The 8,147-nt window shown below is 36.1% G+C and overlaps 1 long non-coding RNA gene across 1 annotated transcript; it reads left to right on the top strand.

The window, feature by feature from the left end:
• Positions 1 to 1,541: 1,541 nt before the first annotated feature.
• LOC141658896 (uncharacterized) lies at positions 1,542 to 2,005 on the top strand. The gene is made up of 3 exons (XR_012549511.1): positions 1,542 to 1,599; positions 1,706 to 1,819; positions 1,908 to 2,005. It is a non-coding gene; the product is annotated as an uncharacterized LOC141658896 (long non-coding RNA).
• Positions 2,006 to 8,147: the final 6,142 nt, after the last annotated feature.

Genomic DNA, 8,147 nt, shown 5'->3' with positions numbered 1-8,147 from the left:
ACGCCCCGATCCCGAGATAGTTCATCGGGACACATACAAGTATGCATGCATCTTTGGTGTAAGTTGTCTTATTTTCTTGATCTTATTATTAGATGTGGATCTTTGGTGTTGAAATTGCTGAATAATGTTGTATAAAGTATGTATTGTTACAGTTTGACCTGTAATGGAATTACGTAATTTTAAAAAAAAAAAAAAAAGAGGTTCAACAATAACAACGGTTATATTTAAATTACCCGTTGTTAATACTTTCAACAACGGGTGTAGTACCTCTACCCGTTGTCAATTATTTTTTTGACATATTTCATTTTGGCGCAAATTTGGTGAAAATATATTACAACGGGTATATTTTAACCGTTGTAATAAACTTTTGACAACGGTTTACTTTTATTGACCCGTTGTTATTAACATATAACAACGGTTCTTCTTTGAGCACCCGTTGTCAATAGTTTGTCTTAATAAAAAACTAATATAGAAACCCATACAACATGCCATACACAAACACACACAACATTATTATTAGTTCAACCGTTGGTATCCCGAGTTAATTCTTTCTCTTCCTCGCTTTTTACATTCTCGTCGCCGCCGTCGCTTGATTTCAAGCCCCATTCCGTTGCCTTCCCTTATCATCCCGCTCGTTCTCTTTATCATCATCATCAACAGGTATGTTCACTTTAATTTTGTGTTTCGTCATTAGGGTTTTAAGACGATCATCTTGTTTCTTTTTCATGCATCTGTTTGTTTTTCGTCTTCTTTGTTATCTTTATCATCCCGCATCATCTACTTTACTCCTCTTATCAGGGTTTAGGATTTTAGAAGCTCAATCTGTTGTTTTAAATTTTCATTCCTATTAGGGTTTAGGGTTTTAGATAATACTCTGCATGTACGTTGTTAAGTTGTTCATTTCATATATCATTCATATTTGGGTTTTAGGATTATCATGGGTGAAAAACGTAAAAGAAGTCAAAAGAATAATGAGCCTGGTGATAATAAGCCTGGTGAGAGGGGTGCTACGAAGTGCAAGAAAGTCCTTGACGGCTATAGCCGCTAAAAAAATTGTTCCAAATAACATGGAGTGAGATGGGTTTCCCTCTTTGGTCCAAATGCGGGTCTTTTCTCCGGTTGGATTGGTGCTTGCACAAGACAGTTTGTGCCTATCCATTTAGATGATGTTAGAACTTTGAATCCAAAATTGGCGGAGTTATACTTGGCTCGTGTAAAGGAAGGCTTTATTATACCCGATAAAAGCCATGATGAGTATTTAATGCTAGGGATTGGTTGTATGTGGACAAGGCAACGGGGGAGATGCGTAAGAGCCCACCGGAAAACAAGTGTCCCACCATCAAGCAGGAAGAATGGGATCTTTTCAAAAAGATGAGAACTACTGAGAAGTTTCAGGTTAAATATCCTCGCCTTTTAACGATTTACCTATCATTTTTTTAATTAATGAGTCCTTTATATAATATTTTTATTATCTCATCTACTTGCGCTTTTATTAATTATTTGAAGGCCATTAGCAAAAGAAATCGTGCTAACATTTCATGCAAGAAGGGGAAATTCTATGGTTCTCGAGGCGGTTACAGAAAGATAGAAGAGGACCTCGTAAGTAGCATGCATTATTGCCCTGTGAGACTTTATTTTTTTAATCACACTTGGACTTGCATTGATACACATTTACGTGTATAAATGTTACCATGTTAATGTGTAGGTGGCAAAGGGAGTGAAAGAGGTGGATCGGCATGTAACTTATAAACATGGGCACACGCCTAAAGGATCCCGGTCGTCGCATGACAAATATGATGAGGAAGTTTTGGCCAACATAGTAAGCATTATTTTATTAAGACGAGTTCATTACTAACTTTATTATTTTAGTCACAAATATAATTTGAAGTTTATTTAATATATTATAGGATAACGTATTGAAAGAGGTAGAAGAAGGGAAATTCACTCCCAGTGGTCGTAATGACGTTCTTGCTAGAGCGATCGGCCGACCCGAACATCCAGGTCGTTTGAGGGGCGTCCCGTTACAGGTTGGAGTAACGAAATATTATGGGAAAACTGTCCAGATAAAGAAGAAAAGGAAGACTAAGTCTGAGAACGCTGACATGGTAACATTTATTCTATTATTTTCATTTAAGTTCAATTCACATGTTATTGTTGGGATAAAAATTGCTGACACATTACATTCTTGGCAAGCGACTTGATTAATGGCATCCGTACTACTAAAGCTGAATCTTTGGAGGTAAGCTTTCGAAGAAGAAGTAAAGATGATGGAGGATGTCATTTCTAAAGGGGTAATAATAAGGTACAACAGATTGGTGAAGAGGCCGCTACTACCTTGGCAATACATGAGAAGGAAGTATCGGTCAACGAGATTCAGAAAGATCAGGTACCTAATAATGCTTCTGAAGTTGTAACAACTAAAGCCGATCAGGTACCTAATACTTCCTTATTTTTCTTTTGTTTTTTTTTTTGGGTAAGATCAGGGGGTGTGTTCTTTGCCAACCCGACATGGTGCCATTGAATTGGTTAATTTTATTAGGTAAATAATGGGTGTGAAAAGGAGATGCAACTTGAGAAGACGGCTGATGGAAAACAACATACATCCCCTTCAAGTCGGTTCCTGTTTTTGATAAGGTATGCATGAAGTGTTTAATTAGTTAAATTTATATGAATGCTGAAGTTTGTGCAAAAATCGGCCGAGACAAAGCGTTTTTGCAAAATCTTTTGAATGCTGAAGCGTTTTTGCAAAGATATAATAATGTATGTGTATATTCTTCAGGCCGTAAACAAGAGGCCAGTTATTCTTGCTGACCCTAATAGAATCGAAAAGCCACATGTGCGTGTTGGCCGGGGTCTCGTAGAAAACAAATCTGCAGCAAATGAAACGTAGTTCATGGCGAAAAACTTTTGCCGAATCATAGAATAGTAGAGATAACTACAGTCAATCCAGGCCATGAAAACTTTCAACTGCATGTCCCAGTTCGTGACGACATTACCATTCTGGGAGATGCGCTTGGAAGTTTCATCCAATGGCCTGATACTCACATCTACTTGGCGAAGATATCTCCGCCGCCTGAGCAGCGGAAAGCAGTTGGGGTTAGAAGAAATACCTTTATATATATATATATGTTACATTTTTAATTGTTGAATGTTTTTATATGTTATTTTTTTTTTTGTAGGGAACAAAAAAGGCGGCTTTGGCGGATAAGCCTAAGTCCACAGACATGCCAACGACCTCGACTTCACAACAACTTGATGAGGTATGTATTTAATTAACTTCTCCATTTTTTTAAAAATTAACCTCGCTCCCTTTATTTATATTTTGTCTGTATTTATAAAAAGCATGGTAATTTTGTGTAGGGGACAAAATCAAAGACTCATTCTTTCCCGGACTTGAAAGTTACGACTTTAAACTCCACACAATATAAAGGGAAGGATTACATGCAAAAAGTAAGAACGGTGACGATGAAGAGACTGCATGAGGAGGCTGGCCATCGCATAGCCACCGAGCAATTGATAGTTATTCCGCTCGAGGAGGATATTCTAGGGGCTGAGCGCCAAGCACATGTATCATGGGATATTCTAGCCGTATGGGCTGGCCTAGACCAGATTGATATCCAACACATATTTGTTTGGATGAAGTAAGTTTCTTAATAAATAATTTCATAGTCTAATATTCTGACTACTAGATAGTGTTTTAAATAATTTGGAATTAATACCGTAATAATGTAGGATATTGAAATTGAGAGTGATCCCCGAGAAGAATATTTCATCTGATCTATACGGATTCCGGTGCCCCTATGTTTTATCTTTATTTATTCCGGATTTCACGTTCGAACAACGGGTAGATTATATTGCTCAGCAATTGGCGACAACCAAGAAGCTGATTTTTGGCGCTTATAATGAAAAAGGGTAATAAACAAATTAATATTACGTTTCCCCCTACAATTGCATTTTCATACCTAATATATGTACTTGTTATTAATAATGATGATGTCTCTTGATGTAGGACTCATTGGGTGCAGACCATCATGCCGACAAGGAATAAAGTTTTTTGGTTGGACTCTTTACATCATCAACCAAGCGAGACTTTTAAGCACTTGATTAATATGTAAGTTTATAATACCAATTTATTTATAATAACATTTTCATTTTTTATTTATAGAAAAAAGCTCTTTCATATTTTTGCCCCTAAAAAAATTAGTTTCTGCCTCCTTTTTTATTTTTTAAAAAAAGGGCCTTTAAGAAGAAAAGAGCAAACGAGCAGGATCAACCCACGGAAGATTCTGATGTTGGCCCTGATTTTATTACGATAACAGGGGTACGTGCTCAAATACAATAACATTAAGTGCAAAATCTGTGTTTAATACTAATACAATACCTAAAGTTCAAGATTCTGATGTGAGCCTTCTCTCGTCTGTTTTTTTTATGTAATAATAGGCCCCTCGCCAGCTAGATAGCATACAATGTGGATACTACGCTTGTCGGTTCATGTTGGAGATTATTAGGCGAAGATATCTCGTTATTCCAGAAAAGGTTAGTAATAATTTAAACATGTGTTTATTACTTTTTTTTAAATTAGAGCTAATGTTGTCTTGCTTGCTGCTATATATACCATGATGTTGCTAATGTTGTCTTGCTTGCTGCTATATATACCATAATGTCTTCTCTTTGTTTTTGCCGCAGTATGCAATCAACCAGTCACAACAGATTGAGCAGTACTCAAGTGTAGATATAGACGAGGTAAGAGACATGTGGGGCAACTACGTCTTAGAATATATTAGAAATGCATGATACTCAGAGTTTAGATCAACTTATTAGTAAATTTTTTGTTGAAGTTAGGGAATGATTAGTTCATGTAAATTCAACTCCTTGTAAGTATATATATATATGATGCAAATTTCTTGTTGTGGTTGAATTGAATCTATTGAGTTCGATGAACCCAGTGTGATTTATCTTTGGTCTTTGGTATATGGTCTTCTTTGACATATGCAGGTTTTTGAATGGCATGAAACAAATTTATTTTTTCAAAACATTAGGAGTTTGTAATAAAAACGGTTACTAAAAAAAACCGTTGTGAATACCTTTCACAACGGTTAATAAAAATAACACCGTTGTGAATGACATTCACAAATACCCGCGCATAATATTCAACAACGGGTATTAAACAAAGAACCGTTGTTAAAAGTCTTCACAATTTTGGAGGTAAAATTACAACAACGGGTATTAAACATAGAACCGTTGTTACAAAAAATTTCAACAACGGGTATGTATCATAAACCCGTTGTCAAAAGACTTCACAATTTTGGAGGGAAAGTTACAACAACGGTTATACATACGACAACCGTTGTTATATTATTCCCTCCAAAATTTTGAAACACTTTCCACAACGGAGAACACCCAACAACAACGGCTTTTAACCGTGGTGAATACTTTAGACAACGGTTTCACTAAATAAGCAAACCGTTGTAAATACCTTCTACAACGGCCGCTTTAACAACGTCCGCTTTTTTATTTTACAACGGTTTTTACCCGTTGTTATAGGCTGTATCTGTAGTAGTGTAAGCAAGCAATTATTGTTGTGATGGATTGAGTTGGGTTATATCTTACAATCCTAGGAAAGTTTGGGTCCCGGAGCCGAATCGATTAGATTGTACAACACCTACAAGTCGACTTAGTCTTTCCTACTCAACAACATGCATGGTCTAATGAGACTCGAGTTGGTTTATGTCTTACAAGTCTCATTAAAAAGATAGGTGATGGGTAAAAAATGCAAGGATTCATAGGCTCGCATTTCATCAAACATAACATGTGCATGAGTTGAGATCAAAACAAGCAAGCAAATAAACCATGAAAGCATATTAATTTAAGCATGAATCATTCCCCATGTTGGTTTCCCCTAATTACCCATTAACCCTAGCTAGGTGACTATTCACTCATTATCATGTTGATCATGCTAGCAAGGTTGTCAATCATACCAACAAAGTAAAACATGATGAATAAATGAAAGTAATTAACAATAATTAAAAAGGGATTAAGAGGATTATACCTACTAATGATTCCAATAAAGCAAAGAATAAAAGAAGTACTTGATGCTTGATTGAGAGGTTGTCAATCTCCCAATAATAACCTAAATAATCTTCAATTACCCAAAATAAAGGATGAACAAAAGAGAGATTAAGGAAATAAAACTTGTATTAAAACTTGATTAATTGTTGATTACAAAACTAAAGAGAGATTTGATTGATATTAACTACTCTAAGAATTGATGAGAAGAACATGCTCTTCCAATTAGACTAATGGGTATTTATAGTGGAAATTAGGTGGATGCATTAGGGTTAACTAAGGGCTTAATGACGATTAAGTCCCTACTTAAGAAAACGCCGGTATTTTCTGAAGGATGGGCATCTTTCTTGAAGCTTGAAGAAACGAATTTGCGCTGTCTTGGAATACGTGCGTCTTAGGCTCGGGACGGCCGGATTCCTGTGTCTCTGCCCGGGCGTCTTTGGGAGAAGACGGGCGTCTTCTGGGTGCTGCTGCCCGGGCGTCTTTGATGGAAGACGCACGGATTATGGTGCTGGGGACGGGCGTCTTCTTGAAAATCCGCACGGATTGCTGCTCAGACTTGTTTCTTCTTCTTTTCTTCCCTTTTCTTCATAAAATCCTTGGGTATTTCCTTGGGGATGCAAGGATCTTTTCTCATCATTGCCCAACTACTATAATATGTACAAAGGTCTTCTAATCTTGTCTCTCCTTGATGCTTGGTCATTGAATTCAATCAATTTAGTCTCATTTTGCCATGAAAATGCAAGGTTTGCACTCCCTTCCTACCAAGGACACAAGACCTCAAAAAATATGCAAAACAAAGAGCTAAAGACAATAAATGACCCAAGTATGCACTAAAAAGCATGGGAACAAGGCTAATTCGGGGACTAAATATGCGCTAATTATGGTCACATCATATATATACCCCATTTGATGATAATCAAAGAGGGGGGGGGCTCTCTTAGGAGGAAATTCTCTTAGATTAGATTAGAGTAGATTAGAATAGAGGATCCTTTAATCTTTCCACAAATTACACATTAATCTTTCCTTAATTATTGTTCAAGTTTATTATTATTGGGTAATTGAAGATTATTTAGGGTTATTATTGGAGAATTGACAACTCTTCATCAATCAATCAAGTTCTCTTCTTTTATTCTTTGCTTTATTATTTGGAATCATCTCAAGTTTGGTATAATTCTTTTACCCTTTACTCTTTATCGTTTATTTCCTCATTCTCTTATCATGTCTACACTTGTTGTAATGATTGACATAATTAATGGCATGTTCTCTATGATAATGAGTGAGTAGTTACTAAACTAGGATTAGTAGCTAATTAGGGGAAACAAATATGGGGATTAATCATGCTTAATCTAATATGTTTTCATAATTAATTTGCTTGCTTGTTGTAATGTCAACCTATGCACATGTTATGTTCGATGAAATGCTAAGCCTATGAATCCTTGCATTTTTACCCATCTCTTATCTATTCAACAAGACTTGTAAGACATAAACCAACTCGAGTCATGTTAGACCATGCATAGAAGTGATTAGGAGGAAAGTAAGTCGACTTGTAGGTGTTCTACAATCTAATCGATTCGGCTCCGGGACGCAACTCTTCCTAAGAACCGTAAGACATAAACCAACTCGGTTCCTCTACAACATTAATTGCTTGCAACTATTTAAACATGTTTGTATGATCAACACCATGAATCCCCTAGGACCCCATGATATCCTCGTACTTTTTATTACTTGTTTACACCTTTATTTACTTTATTGCTTTCATTAGTCTAGATCCCAACTACAAACCCAAATCAATTGTGACACTAGCATAAATTGAGATAGATAGACTTAGGACCCAAAGCACACCGTCCCATGGATCTACCTCGACTTAACCACTAACTAGTTGTTTTGTTGAGAATATAAATGTGTTTGATTGGATGTGTGACGACCAACTCTTGTCCCATCAATTATACCCAAAGTAACACCCTTAATAATAATAATAATTAATATGATCTAGTATTAATTAAAATCTTACTTAAACTTGACACAAAAATTGGATTTTTGTTCTCTTCTTTTTCGGTTAAGAGGAGAGGATTTTATTA

This window comes from Silene latifolia, chromosome 6 (genome assembly GCF_048544455.1).
Source record: "Silene latifolia isolate original U9 population chromosome 6, ASM4854445v1, whole genome shotgun sequence".
Taxonomy (NCBI): domain Eukaryota; kingdom Viridiplantae; phylum Streptophyta; class Magnoliopsida; order Caryophyllales; family Caryophyllaceae; genus Silene; species Silene latifolia.
This window is presented reverse-complemented; position numbering and strand designations above follow the sequence as displayed.